This window comes from Lithobates pipiens, unplaced genomic scaffold (assembly GCF_037356315.1).
Source record: "Lithobates pipiens isolate NorthernLeopardFrog02 unplaced genomic scaffold, aLitPip1_a1.2 Scaffold_74, whole genome shotgun sequence".
Classification (NCBI taxonomy): domain Eukaryota; kingdom Metazoa; phylum Chordata; class Amphibia; order Anura; family Ranidae; genus Lithobates; species Lithobates pipiens.
The window spans coordinates 6599-33738 of NW_027507897.1; the positions used below are offsets into that span (position 1 = coordinate 6599).

Genomic DNA, 27140 nt, shown 5'->3' on the forward strand with positions numbered 1-27140 from the left:
AAAAAAAAAGGTTTCCATGACAACACTGCTGCACTATGATGTCACTGGCTGCTCTCATATAAGAAACAGCTCAGCAGGGTTCCTGCCAGTTGCTTTGTTGACTCTGAACGGTTAACACGAGCTTCTTTCTCTAGCGAGTTTTTTCTTGTAATCTGATCAGATTTTATCCGATTTCATTACAATTTAATTCTCACCCATTTAAAGCGTGTTTCATTATTCTTCATAATGAACAGATTTAACCTTAAAAAGGTTGTTTCTCAAAATAACACCAAAGAGAAACCCACCATTGGAAGACCACCTATGGAAGGAGATATCAGTTTCCATCCTGCAGATATCTCAAGCAAGAAGCCCAAAAGAATGCAGAGAAGGATACTACGGGCTCTTATGCGCGGCTGCTTCAGAGCCGTTATTGGATGCTTTCATGCCGGCGTTAAAGTCAATGGCCAACAGCAGAAAACAGAAGACCTGAATGGTAAGTCCTTTTTTTATTAAGGTTTTTAGTTACAATCAACACAAGACATACACACAACCCATGTACGTATTGTACAATCATAATAAACACACATTTATAAGCAATATTTAAGAAAAAGAAAAGAAAAAAAAAAAAGACCTCATAACATTGTATACTACTAATATCTTAATCTCCCAACCCCATCATTCAAGTTTTTACACCGCTATATTTAGAGGTTCATATATATCTGGTGTAATAAATGGTCAATACATCATCACGACTATATCTGTCCTCAAACCCCTTGTGCCACTCTACATAATTGATGGTTGTGAGCAGGGGCGGACTGACAACTCATGGGGCCCCTGGGCAATAGGGGATCATGGGGCCCCCTTTGTCTCCACCCACCCACACACAAGCCACACCCTCACAAAGCACCACGTATATATTGCACTGCTACATTACATGCATTGGTCACATAATTTATCTACTGTATGTTCAAAATAAATGTTTAAAGAGTTAAGAAAAATAAACTCACATTAACCATGTACATTTACTGCGGGGCTGCATCTCCTGTGAGCAGAATCACGTACAGGTACTTGATTCTGCACTTGCGGGTCTGCGCGCTGTTTGATTGGACACACCGAGAGCTAATCAGCACGTCTGGTGGGCCCCGCCCCATCGTTTCCAACAGAGGCAGAATAGTGGTCTGCCGATGTAAACAAATCCCCAGAGAGCCTCCCCCACTTACACCAGGATCCCCAGAGAGCCCCCTCCTTACATCGGGTCCCCAGAGAGCCCCCGACCCCCTTACGTCAGGCTCCCCAGAGAGCCCCCTCTTTACATAAGGGTCCCCAGAGAGCCCCCTCCTTACATCAGGGTCCCCAGAGAGCCCCCTCTTTACATAAGGGTCCCCAGAGAGCCCTCTCCTTACAACAGGGTCCCCAGAGAGCCCCCTCCTTACATCAGGGTCCACATTGAGCCCCCTCATTACATCAGGGTCCCCAGAGAGCCCCCAACCCCCCCTTACATAAGGGTCCCCAGAGAGCCCCCTCTTTACATCAGGGTCCCCAGACAGCCCCCGACCCCCCTTACATAAGGGTCCCCAGAGAGCCCCCTCTTTATATCCTGGTTCCCAGAGAGCCCCCTCTTTACATCCTGGTCCCCAGAGAGCCCCCTCCTTATGTCAGGGTCCCCAGAGAGCCCCCGACCCCCCCTTACATCAGTGTCCCCAGAGAACCCCCGACCCCCCTTATGTCAGGGTCCCCAGAGAGCCCCTTCCTTACATAAGGGTCCCTAGAGAGCCCCCTCTTTACATCCTGGTCCCCAGAGAGCCCCCTCCTTATGTCAGGGTCCCCAGAGAGCCCCCGACCCCCCCTTACATCAGTGTCCCCAGAGAACCCCTGACCCCCCTTATGTCAGGGTCCCCAGAGAGCCCCTTCCTTACATAAGGGTCCCTAGAGAGCCCCCTCTTTACATCCTGGTCTCCAGAGAGCCCCCTCCTTACATCAGGGTCCTCAGAGAGCCCCCGACCCCCCCTATGTCAGTGTCCCCAGAGAGCCCCCGACCCCCCTTACGTCAGGGTCCCCAGAGAGCCCCCTCCTTACATAAGGGTCTCCAGAGAGCCCCCTCTTTACATCAGGGTCCCCAGAGAGCCCCCGACCCCCCCCTTTACATCAGGGTCCCCAGAGAGCCCCCTCCTTACATAAGGGTCCCCAGAGTCCCCTCTTTACCTCCTGGTCCCCAGAGAGCCCCCTTACATCAGGGTCCTCAGAGAGCCCCCCTTACATCAGGGTCCCCAGAGAGACCCCCATAGATCTGGGTTCCCAGAGAGACCCCCCCATTGATCCGGGTCCCCAGAGAGCCCCCCATACATCAGAGTCCCCAAATATCCCCCCATACATCAGGGTCCCAAGAAAGCCCCCATACATCAGGGTCCCCAGAAAGCCCACCACCCCCCATACATCAAGGTCCACAGAGATCCCCCTCCCCCATACATCAGGGTCCTATGTAGATATATTTATTTTTCTCTAAGCACCATATCATTTGTTTGCATTTTCCATTCGCCTAATGTCGGAGGATGTGGAGACATCCCTTAATTAGGCTATAAAGAGAGTCCTTACTATCGGTATATGAGTGTTTTCCAGGGTCCTAGATTCATCTATCATACTTAAGGGGCATACCCCAGGTTCTTCCATCAATTCTGACTTAAAGTGGAGGTCCCGCAATTTTTTTTTTAAAGTCAGCAGCTACAAATACTGCATCTACTGCCTTTTAAAATATAGACACTTACCTGTCCAGGGCGCCTGTGATGTCGGCACCCGTGATGTCGGCACCCGAAGCCGATCTGTCGCTTGGCTCTCGGGTGCTGCCACCGCCATCATCGGTAAAGGAATCAGGAAATGAAGCCTTGTACAATCCCAGTTCCCTACTGCTCAAGCGTGAGTTGCGCTGCGCAAACTGGATGGTCCCTGCTGTCTCTGGGATCCGTGCATTTCACAGTAGACGGGGGGGGGGGGGTGAAGAGGCGTAGACTCCAACGAGAGTCTATGCCCAGAAATGGGTGCAAATACCTGTATTATACAGTTCCATTTTTATGTAAAGACAGTTAGCAGTAGAAATAACCCCTTCCCAATACTGATGGAGTTTAGGACATCTCCATAACATGTCTTAAATTAGCCAGCCCCATATTACATCTAGGACAAAGAGGGGTATCTTTACGCTGCCATGTGATAGGTCCTGTGTGAAATGAATAGTTGGGTTCATTTCTGTGTGGAGGATAAAGAGACCATGGGCAGTGCGGACAATGCCACCTCCCAATGATCATCCCTTATGGGACTTAGATCCCTTTCCCACTGTCTCTTTGAAGGTTCAATTTTGATTGCAACTCTGTAGTCATATATGTCAATCTTTTGATTTAATTTCCAACAATCCACATGTACACACTACTGGGAAGTCCATACACATGCAGATGGATGGTTATAGATCTCTTATTAGCACCATCTCCCTGTGAATTAGTATTTTCTGAAAACCAGAAGATTACTTAACGGTGCCCCAAAGAAAACATGAAATAGTCCCCTCTGTTCCCTGCTGAATTGACAAAAAATAATGGATTGTCTGAACAGCCTTAGGGCTCATTTAAGCATGTTGTGCCCTCTGAACAGCAATCCACATCCAGGTCGCTCTTCAGAGTCCATTTGACAGGTGGTAAGAAGGTGTTATATTGCCTCCTCACCACTTGTTTAAACACGACAACGTTATATAAACATTTTAGATCCCTGTATGTGTGCTGTACAGGTTTTAAAATCCTTATACTGTTAGGAAAATGTTGTCACACCCCAATTTCTTCACAGAGCACACAATCTCCTTTTTCTTTACTGGCTGAATGTGAGCTGTCAGGCAGGCCCAGGCCCTGGCCCTTATAGGTGGAGGGGGCCCAGTCATGCAAGCTGTACGGGGCCCCATTTCTAACAGCGGCCCTGAGTGTGGGGGCGAATGGCACTGAATGCAGACAGTGCATATCATATTAGGAGAAGTAGCTGCGTTTGTTCTAATCATTTTCAATAGACTGCCTGCATGCAGCACCTGGAAGTTACAGATGTTGCAAAAACGGCCCGTTCATGCTATATGGGCCTCATCACCCTTGTAAACAAGTCCATACAGACAGACAAAACTAATACAAATAAAACAGCGATAATTAATTATCCATGAGCATTTTAATATGCACTATGCAGGGCCGGACTGGCCTACCGGGATACCGGGAAATTTCCCGGTGGGCCGGCTGCCTGGTTGTTCGTGGGGCCGCTGTGAGGGCAGCGGCGCCTGAAAAAATATGGCCGTGGGGCCGGGCCGACATGAAACTGAGCAGGCACCAGCGCTGTTCCGAAGCTGGCCGTGCTCGGGCTGAGCCCGTACACGCTCGTCAATTTTCGTAAAGGAGGGCTCATGCGCAGTTACACGATGGGAGGCGCCATTTTTAAAAGTAAAGCAGAGCTCAGTGAGGTCTCGTCTGATGGCGTGTGCCTCTTCTTACGTCCCACCCGCAGCTTATGACCTCCTGAACGCCCCCCCTCCCCCTGCAGCCTCCGACCTTCTGTCCGCCCCCCTCCCCCATGCAGCATCTGACCTCCTGTCCGCCCCCCTCCCTCATGCAGCATCTGACCTCCTGTCCGACCCCCATCCCCCATGCAGCATCTGACCTCCTGTCTGCCCCCACTCCCCCTGCAGCCTCTGACCTCCTGTCTGCCCCCCATGCAGCCTCTGACCTCCTGTCCGACCCCCCAGCAGCCTCTGACCTCCTGTCTGCCCCCCATGCAGCATCTGACCTCCTGTCCACCCCCCTGCATTATCTGACCTCCTGTCTGCCCCCACTCCCCCCTGCAGCCTCTGATCTCCTGTCTGCCCCTCCGCAGCATCTGACCTCCTGTCCGCCCCTCCTGCAGCCTCTGACCTCCTGTCCGGCCCCATGAAGCCACTGACCTCCTGTCCAGCCCCCGCAGCCTCTGGACTCCTGTCCACCCCCCCGCAGCCTCTGGCCTCCTGTCCGCCCCCCCCCCCCCCCGCAGCCTCTGGCCTCCTGTTCGCCCCCCCGCAGCCTCTGGCCTCCTGTCCGCCCCCCCGCAGCCTCTGGCCTCCTGTCCGCCCCCTCCCCGCAGCCTCTGACCTCCTGTCCGCCCCCCGCAGCCTCTGACCTCCTGTCAGCCCCCTTTAGCCTCTGACTTCCTGTCCGCCCCCCTCCCCCTGCAGCCTCTGACCTCCTGTTCGCCCCCCTGCAGCATCTGACCTCCTGTCTGCCCCACCCGCAGCCCTGACTTCTCCTGTCGTCCCCTGCGCAGCCTCTGACTTCCCCTGTCGTCCCTTCCGCAGCCTCTGACTTCCCCTGTCGTCCCCTCCGAAGCCTCTGACTTCCCCTGTTCTCCCCTCCGCAGCCTCTGACTTCCCCTGTCGTCCCCTCCGCAGCCTCTGACTTCCCCTGTCGTCCCCTCCGCAGCCTCTGACTTCCCCTTTCGTCCCCTCCGCAGCCTCTGACTTCCCCTGTCGTCCCCTCCGCAGCCTCTGACTTCCCCTGTCGTCCCCTCCGCAGCCTCTGACTTGCCCTGTCCTCCCTTCTGCAGCCTCTGACCTCCTGTCCTCCCCCCTGCAGCCTCTGACCTCCTTTCTCCCCCCTGCAGCTTCTGACCTCCTGTCCCCCCCGCAGCTTCTGACCTCCTGTCTCCCCCTCTGCAACCTCTGATCTCCTGTCTGCCCCCATCCCCCCTGCAGCCTCTGACCTCCCATGTCCCCCCTCCTCCGCAGCCTCTGACCTCCCCTGTCCCCCTCTCTGCAGCCTCTGACCTCCCCTGTCCCCACCTCTGCAGCCTCTGACCTCCCCTCTTCCCCCTCTGCAGCCTCTGACCTCCCCTGTCCCCCCCTGCAGCCTCTGACCTCCCCTGTCCCCCCCTCTGCAGCCTCTGACCTCCCCCGTCCCCCCCCTGCAGCCTCTGACTTCCCCTGTTCTCCCCTCCGCAGCCTCTGACTTCCCCTGTCGTCCCCTCCGCAGCCTCTGACTTCCCCTGTCGTCCCCTCCGCAGCCTCTGACTTCCCCTTTCGTCCCCTCCGCAGCCTCTGACTTCCCCTGTCGTCCCCTCCGCAGCCTCTGACTTCCCCTGTCGTCCCCTCCGCAGCCTCTGACTTGCCCTGTCCTCCCTTCTGCAGCCTCTGACCTCCTGTCCTCCCCCCTGCAGCCTCTGACCTCCTGTCTCCCCCCTGCAGCTTCTGACCTCCTGTCCCCCCCGCAGCTTCTGACCTCCTGTCTCCCCCTCTGCAACCTCTGATCTCCTGTCTGCCCCCATCCCCCCTGCAGCCTCTGACCTCCCATGTCCCCCCTCCTCCGCAGCCTCTGACCTCCCCTGTCCCCCTCTCTGCAGCCTCTGACCTCCCCTGTCCCCACCTCTGCAGCCTCTGACCTCCCCTCTTCCCCCTCTGCAGCCTCTGACCTCCCCTGTCCCCCCCTGCAGCCTCTGACCTCCCCTGTCCCCCCCTCTGCAGCCTCTGACCTCCCCCGTCCCCCCCCTGCAGCCTCTGACTTCCCCTGTGCCCCCCTCTGCAGCCTCTGACCTCCCCTGTTCCCCCCTCTGCAGCCTCTGACCTACCCTCTCCCCCCTCTGACCTCCCCTGTTTCCCCCAACCACAGCCTCTGACCTCCCCTGTTCCCCCCCAACCACAGCCTCTGACCTCCCCTGTTCCCCCCTCTGCAGCCTCTGACCTCCCCTGTCCCCCCCTCTGCAGCCTCTGACCTCCCCTGTTCCCCCCCTCCGCAGCATCTGACCTCCCCTGTTCCCCCCCTCCGCAGCATCTGACCTCCCCTGTTTCCCCCTCCGCAGCCTCTGACCTCCCCTGTCGTCCCCTCCGCAGCCTCTGACCTCCCCTGTCGTCCCCTTCACAGCCTCTGACCTCCCCTGTTGTCCCCTTCACAGCCTCTGACCTCCCCTGTCGTCCCCTCCGCAGCCTCTGACCTCCACTGTCGTCCCCTCCGCAGCCTCTGACCTCCCCTTTCATCCCCTCCGCAGCCTCTGACCTCCCCTGTCGTCCCCTCCGCAGCCTCTGACCTCCCCTGTTGTCCCCTCCGCAGCCTCTGACCGCCCCTGTCGTCCCCTCGGCAGCCTCTGACCTCCCCTGTCGTCCCCTCCGCAGCCTCTGACCTTCCCTGTCGTCCCCTCCGCAGCCTCTGACCTTCCCTGTCGTCCCCTCCGCAGCCTCTGACCTCCCCTGTCTTCCCCTCCGCAGCCTCTGACCTCCCGTCATCCCCTCCGCAGCCTCAGACCTCCCATGTCGTCCCCTCCGCAGCCATTGACCTCCCCGTACCATCTGCAGCCTCTGACCTCCCCTGGAGAGGAGTCAAGAGTGGAAATGCCGCCAGGGGGGTCATGGGAGAAGTCAGACATGTATGGACTGTGGAGAGGAAATGATGGGATAAAACCAGAGCCACGAGCTGAACCGACTGACTGAGCCCTGCACGGTGCACCTGAGAGGAAGTCAGTGAAAGCACTGCCAGGCCAGCCTGGGGGGGGGGGGGCAATACAATATTGTAAGGGGGCACTGATATAAAGGTTTCCCCCTTATATCAGTAAACCCTCTTATCTTAGTGTTTTCTTTCTTTCTGGTCATCAGAGTCCTCCCCACATTCCCAGAGTTCCCCTTTACATCATAGTCTGCAGGATTCCACCTTACAGTGCAAGGGGCGACTCTGATGTAAAGGGCAATGCTGCAGACCCTGATGTAAGTGAGAACTCTAAAGGGGAATGCAGTGGACTCTGATATAAGTGGGGTCTCTGGTCACCAGTGCCCCCTTTTTATATCAGAGTTCCCGCTTAGATCGTGATCTGCAATGTTCCCCTTTATGTCAGAGTTCCCTTGCACTGTAAAGGGGGAATCCTCCTGATGTAAGGGGGAACTCTGTGCTGGGTTATATTAATCTGACCTTCATGTAAATGGAGAAATTTGGTTTTTGACTTTTGTTTAACTTAAACACATTGCTAATAGCATTAGCTACATGTTTATAGGGTAAATATTGATATTTGTACTGAAAACTGCCATTTTTGGCACCTTTTTTTTTGCAGTGTCAGTAAAAAATGTGCCAGTAAGGCCCCTTTCACACTGAGGCACTTTGCCGGCACTAGAGTGCTAAAAATAGCGCCTGCAAAGCTTCCTCAAACAGCCGCTGCTGTCTCTCCAGTGTGAAAACCCGAGTGCTTTCACACTGGAGCGGTGCGCTTGCAGGACGCTGAAAAATGTCCTGCAAGCCGCATCTTCGGAGCGCTGTAGGAGCGGTGTATTTACCGTTCCTAAAGGGCCCCTTCCCATCGAAAACAATGGGGCAGCGCTCCAAACGCACCTGCAAAGCGCCGTTGCAGCAGTGCTTTGCGGGCGGTTTTAACCCTTTTTCAGGCGCTAGCGGGGTTTAAAACTGCCCCGCTAGTGGCCAAAAAGCACTGCTAAAACGATGGTAAAGCGCCGCTAAATATAGCGCCGCTTTACTGCCAGTGCGCCCAGCACCTCAGTGTGAAAGTAGCCTAAATGCCATGATTTTTTGCAAGTAAACAATTGGTGCTGTTTGTAAATTCCATGTCTCTCTTATCTATATATAATACACTCTTCAAATGTGCTTTAAAATGTATGGTTTTCCCTTTTCTGAACAAGAAAATAATGACGTTATGCTGTTGGGCTGGTATAATAATGCTCTGGGGCTGGTATGAAATTATTTCCAGGGCTGGTTTTTATTCTCAGTCCGGCCCTGGCATTATGCCTTTAACCTAAGTGCTGTAATTAAAAGTGTCTGTGTTCCTAAAGCCGGCCATAGACAGTTCGTATCTCGGCCAGTTCAGCAGGGACCAGCCGAGATTCTATCCATGTATGTGCAGGCTGATTACGGGCTGGGTACAACCAGCCTGTCTGGTTTTTCATGTGATTATTGCCAGCCAGTGGGCTGGGATGAGTGGCAGGCAACCAGCATTTTTATACAAAGGCCAACAATAGTCATCCTGGTGTCCCTGTCATATCACGTTTATTCATTGTCTCTGGTAGAAGAGTTTTGAACTTTTCTCTCTATAACTTGATGTTGTACAAAGAAAAATATATGAAATGTAGATTAAGGTGCTAAATCTAATTACTCTTTTTTTTTATTGAAGATGTATGCACTATTTACTGCAGACAAGGCTCACATGGCAGGCCTGTTGACCAACACATTGAGACGCTGCCATCAAGTGACATTGAAATTAAGACTCCACCAGAATGCGGCCTGGACATGGCCACTCCACCAGAGTGCGGCCTGGACATGGCCACTCCACCAGAGTGCGGCCTGGACATGGCCACTCCACCAGAGTGCGGCCTGGACATGGCCACTCCACCAGAGTGCGGCCTGGACATGGCCACTCCACCAGAGTGCGACCTGGACATGGCCACTCCACCAGAGTGCGACCTGGACATGGCCACTCCACCAGAGTGCGACCTGGACATGGCCACTCCACCAGAGTGCGACCTGGACATGGCCACTCCACCAGAGTGCGACCTGGACATGGCCACTCCCCCAGAGTGCGACCTGGACATGGCCAATCCCCCAGAGTGCGACCTGGACATGGCCACTCCACCAGAGTGCGACCTGGACATGGCCACTCCACCAGAGTGCGACCTGGACATGGCCACTCCACCAGAGTGCGACCTGGACATGGCCACTCCACCAGAGTGCGACTTGGACATGGCCACTCCCCCAGAGTGCGACCTGGACATGGCCACTCCCCCAGAGTGCGACCTGGACATGGCCACTCCCCCAGAGTGCGACCTGGACATGGCCACTCTCCCAGAGTGCGACCTGGACATGGCCACTCCACCAGAGTGCGACCTTGACATGGCCACTCCACCAGAGTGCGACCTGGACATGGCCACTCCACCAGAGTGCGACCTTGACATGGCCACTCCACCAGAGTGCGACCTTGACATGGCCACTCCACCAGAGTGCGACCTTGACATGGCCACTCCACCAGAGTGCGACCTTGACATGGCCACTCCACCAGAGTGCGACCTAGACATGGCCACTCCACCAGAGTGTGACTTCCACAAGGATACTCCACCAGAGTGTGACTTCCACAGGGAGACTCCACCAGAGTGTGACTTCCACAGGGAGACTCCACCAGAGTGTGACTTCCACAGGGAGACTCCACCAGAGTGTGACTTCCACAGGGAGACTCCACCAGAGTGTGACTTCCACAGGGAGACTCCACCAGAGTGTGAATTCCACAGGGAGACTCCACCAGAGTGTGAATTCCACAGGGAGACTCCACCAGAGAATCCACTAGAATGTGACGTTCACATTCAGAACCCACCAGAATGTGACGTTCACGTTAAGACTACACCGGAAAGCGGCATTCACATTGTTAATCCACCAGAATGTGGCATTCACGTTGTGACTTCACCAGAATGTGACGCTCAAGATGAGACTCCACAAAAATGCCAGCGGAACCTTGGGAACATCTCCTCCGGTGAAGATGGGGGCAAAGTTCCAGCAAAGAATAGGAAGATATTGGTGGTAGGGGACTCAATCATTAGAAGGACAAAGAGGGAAATCTGTCTCAAAGACAGTTATTACCGAACAGTATGTTGTTTACCAGGTGCTCGTGTTCGAGACATTATCCATCAGATGGACAGATTGTTGGATGGGGCTGGGGAGAGCCCAGCTGTCATGATACATATTGGTACTAACGAAAAAGTTGGAGGAAATTGGGGCACCCTAAAAAATGATTTCAGGAACTTAGGGGCTATATTGAAGAAAAGGACCTCCAAGGCAATATTTTCAGAAATACTGCCCGTACCTCGAGCCAAACCATGGAGGCAGCAGGAGCTTAGGGATCTTAACAACTGGCTGAGGTACTATTGCAGGGAGGAGGGGTTTGGCTTCATGGAGAACTGGGCTGACTTTTCAGCCGGTTACCATCTTTATTGCAGTGATGGATTGCACTTAAATGGAAGAGGTGCAGCTTTTTTGGGAAGGAAGATGGCCAAAATGTTGGAAGAAATTTTGGTTGACGCTCCACCAGAATGTAAAGTTCACATTGAGAACCCACCAGAATGTGACTCTCACACTGAGACTCACCCAGAATGTGACGTTCACGTTGAGACCACACCTGAAAGCGGCATTCACATTGTTTCTCCACCAGAATGTGGCATTCACGTTGTGACTTTACCAGAAAGTGACGCTCAAGATGAGACTCCACAAAAATGCCAGAGGAACCTTGGGAACATCTCCTCCAGTGAAGATGGGGGCAAAGTTCCAGCAAAGAATAGGAAGATATTGGTGGTAGGGGACTCAATCATTAGAAAGACAAAGAGGGAAATCTGCCACAAAGACAGTTATTACCGAACAGTATGTTGTTTACCAGGTGCTCGTGTTCGAGACATTATCCATCAGATGGACAGATTGTTGGATGGGGCTGAGGAGAGCCCAGCTGTCATGATACATATTGGTACTAACGAAAAAGTTAGAGGAAATTGGGACACCCTAACAAATGATTTCAGGAACTTAGGGGCTATATTGAAGAAAAGGACCTCCAAGGCAATATTTTCAGAAATACTGCCCGTACCTCGAGCCAAACCATGGAGGCAGCAGGAGCTTAGGGATCTTAACAACTGGCTGAGGTACTATTGCAGGGAGGAGGGGTTTGGCTTCATGGAGAACTGGGCTGACTTTTCAGCCGGTTACCATCTTTATTGCAGTGATGGATTGCACTTAAATGGAAGAGGTGCAGCTTTTTTGGGAAGGAAGATGGCCAAAATGTTGGAAGAAATTTTGGTTGACGCTCCACCAGAATGTAAAGTTCACATTGAGAACCCACCAGAATGTGACTCTCACACTGAGACTCACCCAGAATGTGACGTTCACGTTGAGACTACACCTGAAAGCGGCGTTCACATTGTTTCTCCACCAGAATGTGGCATTCACGTTGTGACTTTACCAGAAAGTGACGCTCAAGATGAGACTCCACAAAAATGCCAGAGGAACCTTGGGAACATCTCCTCCAGTGAAGATGGGGGCAAAGTTCCAGCAAAGAATAGGAAGGTATTGGTGGTAGGGGACTCAATCATTAGAAAGACAAAGAGGGAAATCTGCCACAAAGACAGTTATTACCGAACAGTATGTTGTTTACCAGGTGCTCGTGTTCGAGACATTATCCATCAGATGGACAGATTGTTGGATGGGGCTGAGGAGAGCCCAGCTGTCATGATACATATTGGTACTAACGAAAAAGTTAGAGGAAATTGGGACACCCTAACAAATGATTTCAGGAACTTAGGGGCTATATTGAAGAAAAGGACCTCCAAGGCAATATTTTCAGAAATACTGCCCGTACCTCGAGCCAAACCATGGAGGCAGCAGGAGCTTAGGGATCTTAACAACTGGCTGAGGAACTATTGCAGGGAGGAGGGGTTTGGCTTCATGGAGAACTGGGCTGACTTTTCAGCCGGTTACCATTTTTATTGCAGTGATGGATTGCACTTAAATGGAAGAGGTGCAGCTTTTTTGGGAAGGAAGATGGCCAAAATGCTGGAAGAAATTTTAAACTAGGAGATGATGAGGAAAAGGGATCAGAGAATGATTTTCTAGTGAACATGAGGGAGAAGATCTTCAAGTCGAGCCATCATCACCAGAGTCCAGATGTCATTATTCTCTAAAAAGATTCTCATCAGCACCTATCTTCAAAAGAGCAATACCTTCAGCTATCTTCACCCAACAAGAGTGCCATATTATCAGGGCCAGGACAAGGGGTGGGCAGGAGGGGCGGCTGCCCTGGGCACTGTGGTATCATGGGCGGTGGGGAGCACCACAAGGAAATAGGGGGAGGGGATTTGTGTTGGAAAGGGGGATTTGGGGGGCAACAGGAAGTATTGTTCTAGGAGGGGAAATTTGGGGGGTATGCTAAAATTTAGGGGGAGAAGGAATGGGGGAAGAAGATTTGTGCTAGGAAGGATGATTTGCAGTGGAGTTATTGGGAGGAGTAATCTTAGGGGTAGATAATTTGTGCTAGGAGGAGTGATTTTTTTTTGGGGGGGGCACTTGAATTGGGGGGATTTGGGGGGTGGGGGGGGTAAGATTTGTGCTGGGATGAGGGGGAATTTATGCTTAGGGGGGGTGAAAAAGATTAGTGCTCAGTTTTTTTTGTGGGGGGGTTTTGATGACGCATAATGCCCATACACCTTGGGGGCGGCGGGTGTAGTTGGGCATGTTTGCCCTGGGCTCTGGATGACCTTGTCCCGTCACTGCATATTATCTTTTCTACATAGTCCAAGTTTTGTGTGTGGGAACAGAATGTTACAAGACTCAATGGAAAGTCTGAGGAATCCTGCCAGGGACCAGGTATATATGTACCAACACAGGCTCCTACACTGATGGCGGCTGCCACTCCAGTAACTGGAGGGCCTTCCCATCAGCCCTCTATTTCCCTTTCTGCAGCTTCTGGATCACCAACTATCAAGTATAAGTAGTATCAGCATGTTTTTGAGGTGTGTGTTGGACCGGCTATGAGGGGAGGTTGGAGGCCGGTATGTTTTTTTTTTTTTTTAGCATTTTATGTTTTTAATATATTAACAGACATTACTGTATAAATGACTTTGCCAGTGGTGGACGTTAGGCAACTAAAAGGAAATAAAACATACAAACATGTTCATACAACTTCCTTGGCATCATTATTACTAACTTGCTCACTGCAGGGAATATCACAACAAATGTGTTGGCCTCCCTTATTGCGGAGGCCGGTATGTTTTTGAGCCGTGTGTTACACCGGCTATGAGGGGAGGTTGGAAATCTTTTTGTCTTCAGAGGTCGGAGGAGTCTTTCCAGCTTTATTTAGGCTTTTTCTGCTGGAGAAATGAGAACTCTTCTCACCAATAAGGTCCTTTATGGAGAAGTTCAAGGCCTCACTCACACGGGGTGTATGAATCTGTACCCTGTGTGGGGCTGTATTTACCCCAAAAAGGACATCCATGCGGGTGCAGTTGTGCGGACGCACCCTGGGTGCATTTCGGGGCCTTGCACCAGCACCCACACAGATGCCACATTGGGTACAGCTGCTGCACCCCAGTTGACAGCAATGGGACTGCCTACACGGGATGCTGGGAACACCTGTGCATCCCCATTCTGATAAACACGGCCCTCCCATGGGGTATGGCTTCATACCCTCCATGTGAATAAGACGGAAGTATGAACGGAATCATTAGCTCCTTTGTGTTGCTAATTTGGGGACCACTGAACTCCCCCCCTCCCAGCTCCTCCAGTTACCATGGGCCTCTTGGCTGCTTCTCTGATTAATGCTCTCCTTGCCTGGCCTGTCAGTTTAGATGGACGGCCATGTCTTGGTAGATCTGCAGTTATGCCATACTGTTTACATTTCCGGATGATGAATTAAACAGTGCTCCGCAAGATGTTCAAAGCTTGGCATTTTTTTTTTTTTTTTATAACCCAACCCCGTTTTAAATGTCTCCACAACTTTATCCCTGACCTTTCTGGTGTGTTCCTTGGCCTTCATGATGCCGTCTGTTCACAAAGGTTCTCTAACAAGCCTCTGAGGGCTTTGCAGAACAGCTGTATTTATACTGAGATTACAGCAGCTACCTAAACCAAACAACCAGTTTCCCCAGGAAGTAGTAGAGAAGTTAATATTGCAGTCCAGCAACAGGTTTTATTTGCCCACCACCTTTACTACATAAGGTTCTGATTAAACTGCACTGAGGCTCTGCAACATTACACTTTAAAGTGAACTCTGCTTTGCCCATGCAGGTTACGTGAACAACCGTTTTCTTCCCTCACTTGCCACCCGCCGGCCATCATATGACAGCCAGGCGGTGCGGCTCTTGTTCTGGGAGTGCTTCATATGATGGCCTCCCATTTAAACAGGGAATGCGCACGATCATGCGCACGCATCCCTGTTCCTTCGGTGGCGGCGTGTCACTGAGACACCGCTCGCCACTGAGGAGGGGTGTACAGCCATTTGACATGGCCGTTTACCACGTGATCAGCCATGATGAAGTCACAGCCGATCACAAGTGGTACCGCCCCACTTTGCACAGCTCATGCACGCGATCGGAAACACGCTGCCCATGCACGTCGGTGGCGGCATGTTCCCAGGATCACTGCTCTTTACCGACGGTGGTAAACAGCCATTGGCTGGCGGCGGCATGTGATTGGCTGTGATCCTTTCACAGCCAATCACTAAATGTAAACAAACCGCGGTAACGAGATGTTACCGGGTTCTCCTCCTCACACACCAATCGTGTGTGAGGAGATTGCAGTAACATCTCGTTACTGCCTACAGTGTACACCAACACACACTGATTGCCCCCCACACCTGTCACAGTCCACCAGAGTACCCGAGTACCTGTCCCCAGGCCATCAGAGTACCTGAGTACCTGTGGTGGTGAAGCACTCGGTCGGTGTTCCTATTAAACACTTTGGGTGGAGATAGAAGCATTATCAAGAAAATCTTAAACACTGAAGAGACTGTTTACATTTATGCACTATATTTATGCACAAAGCACTTTTTCTTACAGGAGATAATAAAGCACTTGTAATATTAATGGTATATTGGAGCATATTGTGGTTTATACTGTTTGTGGTATATAGAAAGCAACAAACAGTTTTTTTCACACATTTTTTACACTGTTGAAACTATTTATTGTGGATGATTTTTTTCACAGCATCCCTATATAATTTTGGGGGCTTGAGCACTTTAGTTGTTTGTGGTCTGTGTAAGATTTCTTTATTTATTTGTTGACGCCAGTGCAGGAGTTGGGGGTCTGGTCAACAGACACAAACTGCAGTGGTACCATCACATATGTATATTTTTCCTTTTTTTTCTGGTTTTATAATTTGTAAAAGTGGTAGTTTAGTTGGTAGTGATATTAATGTATTTGAAACACATGGTCTAGACTTCTTGGAAGTAAGGCATTATTATAGGAAATAAAGTTAGCGCAACCCTGATCATACGCACATATTCATTAGATTGACTCACATAGTGATATCTCTATATTAGGTTGCAGCAAACAGATATATTTTACATTTTCTTGTCCCTAGTGCGCCGGTATTTTTACTATTTTTTGTTAAAACACATGCATGTTCACCTTAAAGCAGAGTTCCACCCAAAAGTGGAAGTTCCGCTTTATGCACTCCTCGCCCCTTACATGCCACAAATGGCATGCAATTTTTTTTGGGGGGGGTTGGGTACCTATAAACACACCTTCTTGACAGGTACTTCCTGTCACACTTCCTCCTTCCGTGTGCCTAGGCGATGCCCCCTCTCCCCCTAGGTGGCCCCTCCCTCGCTGCAATCTTCTGAGACACGTCACAGGTCCCACAAGATTTCCTGGCCACTAGGAGAGCTCAGAGCAACTCGCGCATTCGCAGAGTATGCCTGGCTGTGAAACCGCAAGCTGTCACAGCCGGGTGCCCACAGTTGCAATGACAGCACCGCGGAGAGGAGGGGGAGAGGAGTGAGGCTTGCGGCGGCCGCATTGCTGGAACGTGGGACAGGTGAGTGTTTTGTTAAAAGTCAGCAGCTACACTTCTTGTAGCTGCTGACTTTTAATAAACTGAAAAATGAGTGGAACGGTTTTGTTCTTTTATGTACTTGCAATGCTTTTATAGGGATAACATTTAGAGAACTGTGTTTGTATTGCAGAGATATATTTTATATGTTTCTGTTTGTTTTTCTCAGACATACACTTGAAGTATCTTCTGACCTTTGGTATAAAATATCCATTCAGCTGAACATCTTTAATGGGTGCATGAGCAACTCCTATTGACACAACTGAGGCAAAGCCCTGGATTTCCTGTAGAACAGCCTGTGTGTACGGCATCTTTACTTTGTCATCATAGTCAAGGTTGTCTCTGTCTCCTCTATTTCTTCTCTATATTTCTCTGAAAGAGCATCTACAGTTTTATACTCATACTGAAAATATAATAAAATAAAACTGAAGGCAGCTTAGGTTTGTATTATTCAAAAAAATATATTGAATTGCAGGTGACAGAAAGTGAAAGCACCTGATTGGTGGGTTGTAACTGACAATACAGATACTTCTAGAACAAAGCTACTAGATAATAAGAGATATAAAGAAGGAAACCATTATCAGAAGACTTTACCCCGAATGTCCGGATAGGTTATCATGTAAAGCAGACTCCATTCCAGAGTGGCAGAGGTAGTTTCCGTCCCAGAAAGAAAGATCTCCCACACATGAATAGGTTCTCAGCATCAAAGGTTGAATTGTGACCATCGGGGAAGTCTGCAAAATCTCCACTTACCATTCCTCGCTGTGGGGTTATCTGAGATAAACCTAATCACCCTTCACGGTGGGCTCCAAAACCTTCAGGAACAGGGGAACCTAGAGGTTACCCACAATCCTGGACCTGCAACAGCACCCTGCCAGTAAAACTTTGTACTGGATCCCAGGGTCCAGCTCTCTAAAAAGACAAACATTCGCAAGCAAAACCTTGTTTCTTCAAACACGAGGCCCAGGTACCATTCCTTTGGCCCATGAAAGGACACTCTAAACGGATCCGGTCAGCATGGCTAGTCCCAGCAAGGAAGCTTCCAGTGGAGCTTAGCACAGCAGATCTTTACTCGTGACCAACACCTTAGACACTGGGGAAAAAACTGAGGACTCCCAGTAGTGGGAGGGGTTATATAGGGAGTGCAATTCTTGCCTTAGGGTGTGCCAGTGTCCATCACCTATCAGTGGCCCTATAACCCGCATAGTAACTACTATGGCTCTGTGTCCCCTGATGTATGAAAAGAAAAGCAGATTTCAACTTTTGTAGACTGTTCATTTTACAGAAATCTTAAAAGCTGAACTTCAGTCATAGAAATAGAAAGTGCTTTCTACAGCAGGTGTGCTGCCTTACTGGGAATAAAGTGCCCAGTGCAGGGGGAAGCAGGGTGACATTTCAGCTCTAGAGATTACTTTTTTCATCACTGCAGCTTGCTGTTAAACTGAGTAACCTAGAAAAGCATTGCTTTGTCTGGGGGGTCCCTCTGCAACAAACTACAGCCAGTCTTTCCCTACTCATTGTGTGTGAGCATCTGTCTTCAGTAGCCCAGAGTTCAGCATAACCACTTGTTTAACGGGCACTTTCACCCACTTCCTGACCAGGCCAACATTTTAAGCTTTCAGCACTGTCGCACTTTGACAACTGCACAGGCATGCAGCATTATACCCATGTGACATTTTTATCTCCCCCCCACACTAGAGCTTTCTTTTGATGGTATTTAGTCACCACAAGGTTTTATTTTTTGCTAAACAAATGAAAGAGCAAACATTTTGAAAATCACTGATCGGTTCCCTGATTAGTGTAGCTGTCCCCTTTCACACTTGTCGGTCACTGGCTCTCCTTAAAAATGAATGCTGATTACTGGGAAGTGTGCTTATGTCTTGATCAGCCGTGTATGGACACAGCTGATCATGTGGTAAAGGGCCACTGTGATTGGCGATCACAGAGCACGCTGGGTGAGCACTGCAGCGGGCAACGATCTTGAGGACGTCAACAGAAGCCCTCCTAGAACTAAACGACAGCACTGTAGCCGTCATTCTGCTATAGCACGGTCGGCAAGTGGTTAGAGGTTATAGTGTCATAGATTATCTATTTTAATTCCAATTCCTATGGAGATCACCTGTCAAGAATGTCACCAAGATTTAAAAAGTTAATAGTAATCCTACCACCATTTGATGTCGATGACTGTCGCGTTGGCATCCTTTGTGGCTTAGAGTCTGTTGGGTTGCTAATAGGAGTCATTTTACAAGTGCGCACCCAAAGAGAAGGCCTGGGGCTCTCAGCAGAAGGAGCCTAAAGAATAGACAAATTTGTTATAGACAATTTATAGGGATACGCAATAGAAAGTTATTCTACTTTAGACTAAGTCTTGTCATCAATTATATACAGTGCCATAAGAAAGGTATTCAAACCGCTTGAAATTTTTACTTTGTCATGTTTCAACCAAAAAAACTTAAATTGGGATTTTATGTGATAGACCAACACAAAGTGGGACATAATTAGGGGTGCAACGGATCAAAAAAACTCACGGATCGGATCATTTTTAGGATCAGAAAATAGTAATTGAATTTGCAGAAACCTGTGAAAATTCCACCGCCATATAGTCCCCACTGTAATATCCACAATCTCCCCCACTGTAATATTGGCTGAGCGTGGCAGGGTACGGCTGGGTACGGCAGAGCATGGCTGGGTACGGCAGAGCACGGCTGCGTAAGGCAGAGCATGGCTGGGTACGGCAGAGCATGGCTGGGTACGGCAGAGCATGGCTGGGTACGGCAGAGTATTGCAGAGTAAGGCTGGGTATGTCAGAGTATCGGCAGGGTATGGCTGGGTATGGCAGAGTATTGGCAGAAGATGGCAGAGTAGTGGCAGGGGATGGCAGAGTATTGGCAGGGGATGGCTGGGTATGGCAGAGTATTGGCAGGGTATGGCAGAGTATTGGCAGGGTATGGCAGAATATTAGCAGGGTATGGCAGAATATTGGCAGGGTATTGGCAGGGTATTGCAGAGTAGGCTGTCAAAGAGCAGCGCTGTGGGCACTACAGATGCAGCCCACAGTGCTGCATCCATCCGACCTCTCCCCTTCCACTGTACAGATCAGTACAGAGAGGGGAGAGAGGAACCGGTGTCATGTCATGATTTGGTTTGTTTATAAGTGATCGCTCCGTCATTTGACGGAGCAATCACATTGTAAACGGCCTGGGTGAATAAAGATGGCTGCCGCTTCAGACCTAGGCCGAAGCCGCGGCCTTCCCTGAGACCGTGACCGGGGAGCGCGCCGCGGATCACGGCGTGTGCCGATCCGAGCGGGGTGACCCGTTTGGATCACGGATCGGTGACGATCCGTTGCACCCCTAGACATAATTGTGAAGTGGAAGGAACACGATAAAAATGGTTTTTAACTTTTAACTTTTTTTTTACTGATACCTCCAACTAAAATCTAGTCTTGCCTTCAGACGTCACCTAATTAATAAACAGTCCACCTGTGTGCAATTTAATCTCAGCATAAATGCAGCTGTTCTGTGAAGCCCTCAGAGGTTGGTTAGAGAATCTTAGTGAACAAACAGCATCATGAAGGCCAAGAAAAAGCCATAAGAAGTCTTGTTTGCGAGAAGTCATGTGGGGGACACAGAAAACATGTGAAAGATGGTGCTCTGGTCAGGAGACCAAAATTAAATTTTTTGGCCTAAAAGCAAAACGCTATGTGTGGCGGAAAACTAACACTGCACATCACCCTGAAAACAGCATCCCCACCGTGAAATATGGTGGTGGCAGCATCATGTTGTAGGAATGCTTTTCTTCAGCAGGGACAGGGAAGCTGGTCAGAGCCAGATACAGGGCAATCTTATAAGAAAACCTGTTAAGAGTCTACAAAAGACTTGACTGAGGCGGTGGTTCACCTTCCAGCAGAACAACTACCCTAAACCTACAGCCAGAGTTACAATAGAATGGTTTAGATCAAAGCATATACATGTGTTAGAATGACCCAAAGTCCAGACCTAAATCCAATTGATAATCTGTGGCAAGACTTGAACATTGCTGTTCACAGATGCTCTCCATCCAATCTGACAGAGCTTGAGCTATTTTGCAAAGAATGGGCAAAAAGGTCACTCTAGATGTGCAAAGCTGGTAGAGACATTCTCAAAGACTTGCAGCGAAAGGTGGTTCTACAAACTATTAACTCAGGGGGGCTGAATTAAAATCACGTTGGCCACCATTTATCATTTTACTTCTACTTTACAATTATGTGCCATTTTGTGTTGTTTTATCACAGTAAAATACATTTACGTTTTTGGTTGTAACATAACAACATGTGGAAAATTTCAAGGGGATGAATACTTTTTCAAGGCACTGTATACACCAATGGCTGCCAACCTAGCATTCTGGAACCACTTAATTTCATTCTGCAAGCCACTCATGTTGACCTCTGCTTCACATGCAGTACAGCAGGGGTGCCCAACCAGTGGCCCGCGGAGCCCTCTGATGTGGCCCGCGACCTCCTGCTCTGGGATGGCTGGTTGGCAAGCCCAGATTGCAGGTTCTCGACCCGGCATCCCAGAGCATCAGTGTTGTGAATGAAGCCGGTGGTAGTGGAAGCAAGCGGTTGTGTAGCAGAGCCATATAAGACGATGCTTCCTGTATAGCGCCACATCCTGTCACAGACAGAGTGATACCAAATGCACTCTTTCTGGAACAGCAACAGCTGGTGATACCCGAATTGAAGACTATTATTAAAGGTATGTTTAATACTATAATCTGCAGTGGTTACTGGACTGCTTTCAAACTGCACTGAGCCATAGACCTCTGTTATTTCCTATGGGTTTGGTGCGCTTTCAGAAAGTACACAACACCTGCAGGATATAATAGAATTCTATGGCAAAGTGCAGCTAACCCCAAGAAAAGCCAGAGGTGCACTGCTCTGGGTAGACCACAGCACATCAGTGTGAAAGCAGCCTTAGGCCCCTTTCACATGATTGGTCCAACCCAATCAGACCCTCCATTCACCTCTATGGAGTGGAAATTGTAAACAGACTTGTGTCCGTTTACATCTGCATACCTTCAATCCGATCCGCTAAAAGAAAAAAAAACAGAAGGTGATCTGTCCCCTTCCATCTGGGTGGATCGGAGGGCCCATAGAGTAGAGTGGACTGTGTCGGCTCTGCATATGCGGAGTGTACATGGACCTGTCATCCTCCCACTCCGCTCATTGTGGCCGTGACTGGTTACCAAGTCACTTAAGTGGTCCTTGCTCTTCAAAAGGTTGGCCATCCCTGCAGTACAGTCTGCAGGATTAACAGCAGCCTGATTAAGTTCTAAAGGGGCACAGAATGAGTAGAAAAAAACACCACATATTACTACAAATAATCAATTCTAGTTAAAAGGACAAACAAGCAATTTGTTTCTTATCTCCTCAGCAGGTTCTGCAGCTTCGGCCCTGCAGATTTAACAAACAAATTTAAGTCTGAAAAATCTAGCACCAGTCATTATACCACTTAGGATTTCCATTAATTTTTAAACACAACCATTATATACATGTATATATGCATACTAGTTGCAAGTACAATTCTTAACATGGTCACACAACCAATGAAGTCACCCAGAGGAGCAACGGATTCAAATGCAACTGGTGATAAGTATATCATAAAAAGAGTAATTAAGAGAAACAATAGCTAAGGCACTGGTCTAATAAAATTGTAACTTTTTTTTTTTTTTTTTAAACAACCCATATCCAAACTTACACTAAGGTACTGAGGACGCAGCTCCTAAAGCCCCATACACACTATCAGATTGTCTGCTGATTTTTGTCATCAGATTTACCAAAACCATGTAGTAGAAGGGCCTACCTGATTGCATACACATTGAAACTCCTAATGTTTGACCTCATATTATATGGTTTTGGTAAATCTGAAGGAAAAACTCAGCAGAAAATCTGATAGTGTGTATGGGGCTTTAGACAGGGTGATCACTAACTAGGACACAGGGTATCGAAGATCACTGAACTGAATGGAGGTGAGCCGGGCTCGCCACTCACCATGCCACTATTGGCATCTTTGTGAGCTCCCTCCGTCTCTGCGCTGCAAGCCAGAACCACAGTGAGTAGTGGGTGAGAATATGTTGGGGGCTTTGAAAAAGGGGCAAAGCCCCGAAACATATATGCCCTTTGGAGTTCTGGCTTGTAGCACAGAGATAAGAAGGGAGCTCACATGGACACCGACAGAGGCATGGTGGCCCCGTTCACCTCCATTCAGCTCAGTGATCTTTGATAACTAGGAAAGCAGCAAGCCACACCTCATGTGTGGATGGAGGAATCTTACTTATTTCAATCTTTGAAATATATAAAATAAGAAAACTTTACACAACTAAGAAAACTGTCAACTATTCAAACTAATCTCACAATCATTCTCACCTAATTTGAACAGTGACCTCTTCATTCACTATTTCAACGGAGCTCTGGTCTGCAAAAAAAGGTAACACATTAAAGAAGAATTAAAATGTAACGTTAATCAAAAAATTAAGTCCTAAATAATGCAATAAGCACGTCTTAAACTACGGGAGATGGTTCCTCAGTGCTTTGTCCTACCAATGCTCATCCCAGGTCAGCAAGCACTTTTACCATTATGTCAAAATAAATTAAGACATTACGCCATCCATCGTTTGCACAGAAAGACTTTGGGAAACCAGCAGTGGAGGCTTTTTCTTCCTGAACTAAAAGCCAAAGCCCTGCATTAAAGTGATTCTAAAAGAGTTGCGATAAAAAAAAAAAAAAATAAATAAATAAAAGCAGGGAGCAGATACCTGTCAAATTCAGGAATTTGCTCCCACTTCCGGGCATAGATCGCTGCACTTTCTGCTGCAAGCTACGCCATGTCCTGCAAGAGTGAAGCCGCCAACGTATTTTTTTTTCCCAGGTGGAACTCCGCTTTAAAGTGGTAGTAAACCCGCTAATTATTTTTTTTTTTTTTAACACCTGCAAAGCAAAAGGCATAATGAGCTAGTATGCACCGCATACTAGCTCATTATGAAATACTTACCTTAGAACGAGGCCCCGACATCTGGCCCGATCCACGCCGAGGGAGCTGACATGCTCCCTCGGCGTTTCTTCCGGGTATCGCGGCTCCAGCGCTGTGAGTGGCCGGAGCCGCGATATCGTCACTCCCATGCATGCGCGCTGGAGATTTCATTCCGGCCGGTCGGCCACTGCCAGATTTTCAGGCCGAGAATCCCCTTGTGCGCATGCGCCGCTGCAGTCAGCGGCGCATACCGAGGGGAATATCTCCTAAACCGTACAGGTTTAGGAGATGTTTTTTTTTACCTACAGGTAAGCCTTATTATAGGCTTTCCTGTAGGTAAAAGTTAAAAAAATGAGTATACAACCACTTTAAGCATCTCTATAAAATGGAGCCTCACTAAGACACTGTTTTCTGAGCTGGGTATAGAGCTTTAAAAGTGAATTTATCAGGTGACCACATTTCTAGTGTCAAAATAAAGAAACTAAATAAAGGGCTAACTGTACAAGCTTGTAAACCCTTACCTATGCTAAAGAACTAAATTCTTGTTGCTGCAAGGGAGACTGAACATCACCTTCACTAAGCAAAGTATGCCAAGGCACCCCAGACCTTGCCTCTTCTTGCTACAACAAAACTACATCACATGAATGTGTCAATAATGCTCACATGACTGAAGATTTAAGTGAGCAAGTGGCACACACTGCTTAGTCATAAGGTACTTTTTTTCTGCTCCTGGGCAACCCTCTGATTCCAGGCCCACACCTTACATAAGTTCTTGACTTTTGTCTGTAGTGATTGATGAGCTCCGTCCACCTCAGATATAATCTCTCTGCTGTTCAAAGATCCAATATAAGCACCTTGACTATAAAGGCTTCCACATGTAGGCTGGCAAGACCGGGCTTATTATTAGCACCAGGCTGTAGGTATAGCCTGGGATTTAGGCACTTCCAAGGCTCTAAGAAAACTAGTTGAAGTGAAATCTAAGTGCCATCTCCACAAGGTGCCCGCACATGTGTCAGTATTATTAGTTTGAAGACCTAAAGTGTTCACTATATCATTGTAACGCACAGCTGTTGTGGAACTTTAGACCTGGTTAGAAGTAGCACAGTGAGTCAAAGATAAACAGAAAGTGTTGTGCATAAATGATCCAATAGTATCATCACTGCTGCAGCAGCAGGGCCGATATCAGGGGTTACAGGCAGTTCTACTATAAGGGGCCCGAGCGTCCTAAGGGGCCCCACTAGCCAGGCCCGCTGCCCGTTCATCAAGACATGACATTAATCTGTCATGCACTGGCCGGGCCCCTGTAGGCCGTCCGATATTGAGAAGGAGAGAGAAGCCTCCAACGCCTTTCACCAGCAACCCCCGCCCCCCCCCCCCCCATTCGCACGCAATGGAAGGAGAACGGCGCTTACTAGTCTGAGCCCACCACCGCCTTTCACGAGCAGACCAGGCCCGCCGTCAGTGTGCGGGGGCAGTAGGAGGGCCCCATGGAGGAAAAGGTCAGGGAGGAGGAGCCTGCAGCGCCTGGGCTCCTGCAGCTGTGGCCCGTAGAGCCTGGTGGAGATGGGACACAGGGTCAGCTATCCCTCCTGGTACTGCTGGACAGGTGAGAGATGGGAGGACTGGTGCGTCCCAAAGTGTGTGTGACACTGCCCCCCCACCTGTCCTGCTGTCCCCTATCTGTGACACTGCCCCTCCTGTCCCGCTGACCTCCTCCCATGACACCTCCTCCTCCAGTTCCGCTGTCCCCTACCTGTCCTGCTGCACCCTTTTTATCCGGCTGCCCCCTTTTCTGTGACATTTCCCCCTCCTGTCTCTCTGCCCCCCTCCTAACACACTGGCCCCCACCTGTCCCACTGTTACCTTCCTGTCCCACTTCCCCCTCCTGTGGTAGGAGAAGATGGGACTGGAGAAGGAAGAGGACATGGGATGGATAAATTGGGACTGGAGGTGGAATGGGATGGAGGAGGAAGAGGACATGGGATGGAGGAGATGGGAATGGAGGAGGAGGATATGGGATGGAGGAGATGGGACTGGAGGAGGATGAGGATATGGGATGGAGGAGATGGGACTGGAGGTGGAATGGGATGGAGGAGGAAGAGGACATGGGATGGAGGAGATGGGAATGGAGGAGGATGAGGATATGGGATGGAGGAGATGGGACTGGAGGAGGATGAGGATATGGGATGGAGGCGATGGGACTGGAGGAGGATGAGGATATGGGATGGAGGCGATGGGACTGGAGGAGGATGAGGATATGGGATGGAGGAGATGGGACTGGAGGAGGATGAGGATATGGGATGGAGGAGATGGGACTGGAGGTGGAATGGGATGGAGGAGGAAGAGGACATGGGATGGAGGAGATGGGAATGGAGGAGGATGAGGATATGGGATGGAGAAGATGGGACTGGAGGAGGATGAGGATATGGGATGGAGGAGATGGGACTGGAGGAGGATGAGGATATGGGATGGAGGAGATGGGACTGGAGGAGGATGAGGATATGGGATGGAGGAGATGGGATTGCAGACAAAGGAGGACATGGAATGGCCAGTGGGCGAATTTGGTGGTACAGCGAAGGGGGAGACTCTGGAGAATGTTGGTGGTCAGGCCCGGGGGGGGCCAGGCCTAAAGCTGTGTAAGGGGCCCAAAAATGTCTGATGGCTGCCCTGTGCAGCAGTTCCCTGCGCCCACTCGGGTCCCTATTTTCATCTGGCACAATAGAGATTCTTTTCTTTCTGTGTCTCTTCTGAGACGGTGTCTTTGGCATCAGTTGTGGCTCAGCAGTGAAGTCATTGTTGGCAAAGTAGACAGCTGAAAATATTATGCAGACAATAAAGCCACTGATTGCAACAACCTGCACAAATCAGGAAAATCGACACAAAAAACACGTTTATTGAACGGACATGTGGAAAAGGGACGGGACTGTTGCTGTACAGAAGAGAAGTGAGTTTTGCAGGACATTTCCATCAGTGTTTGAATTACAATGAAGATGTAGACAACTTGGCCATAATAAAAACATTTGCAGCTTGAGAGGTTATGTGATAAGTTGCTGATCTGCTATACTCACTTGCTGAATATCTTCCTGGCTGCCTCCTCTATCTCCATCGCACATACCATGTGCTTGCTGTCCAGATGCCGCACAAAATCTTCTGTTTTGTGGGCACATACTGGCAGAAGACGTCACACAACTGCGCAATTGTAACTTATAGTAACGCAGAGCCGTATCGCAAAAAATGGCCTGGTCATGGGGGGTAAATCTTCTGGGGAGGTTAATCTTGGTTTCATGTTCTGTTCTATGACTGAGGATCATTTTTAATGACATTCTTGTAATGATAAGGTATAGATCTACATGGATGGGAGAAGCTTTATTCTGGAGAAAGACAGACAGTGCAGAGCATAGAATTCGTCTCTTATCACACAGAACAATCTAGTAGTGTGACCTCCATGTGTTATAGTGAGCCCTGAGCTCTGAGAGGGGGGGGGGCTGTGTGAGGAGCAGAGAGGGAAGGTCTGAGGTAAGTTGTCCCCTCTCCCTCCTTCTACGTACCCCCTGAGAAATATCTTTCTTCTTCCTCCCTCCAGTCATGTGACAAGGGCATAGAATGAGTGAGAACG

At 49.5% G+C, this 27140-nt stretch overlaps 2 long non-coding RNA genes across 2 annotated transcripts; one reads left to right on the top strand and one right to left on the bottom strand.

Moving 5' to 3' along the window:
* Positions 1–16948, top strand: LOC143959411 (uncharacterized). The gene is made up of 2 exons (XR_013270219.1): positions 1–472; positions 16684–16948. It is a non-coding gene; the product is annotated as an uncharacterized LOC143959411 (long non-coding RNA).
* LOC143959409 (uncharacterized) lies at positions 16938–27140 on the bottom strand. Its single transcript, XR_013270218.1, has 3 exons — positions 27073–27140; positions 22921–22969; positions 16938–18806 (listed from the first exon to the last, which is right to left on the bottom strand). It is a non-coding gene; the product is annotated as an uncharacterized LOC143959409 (long non-coding RNA).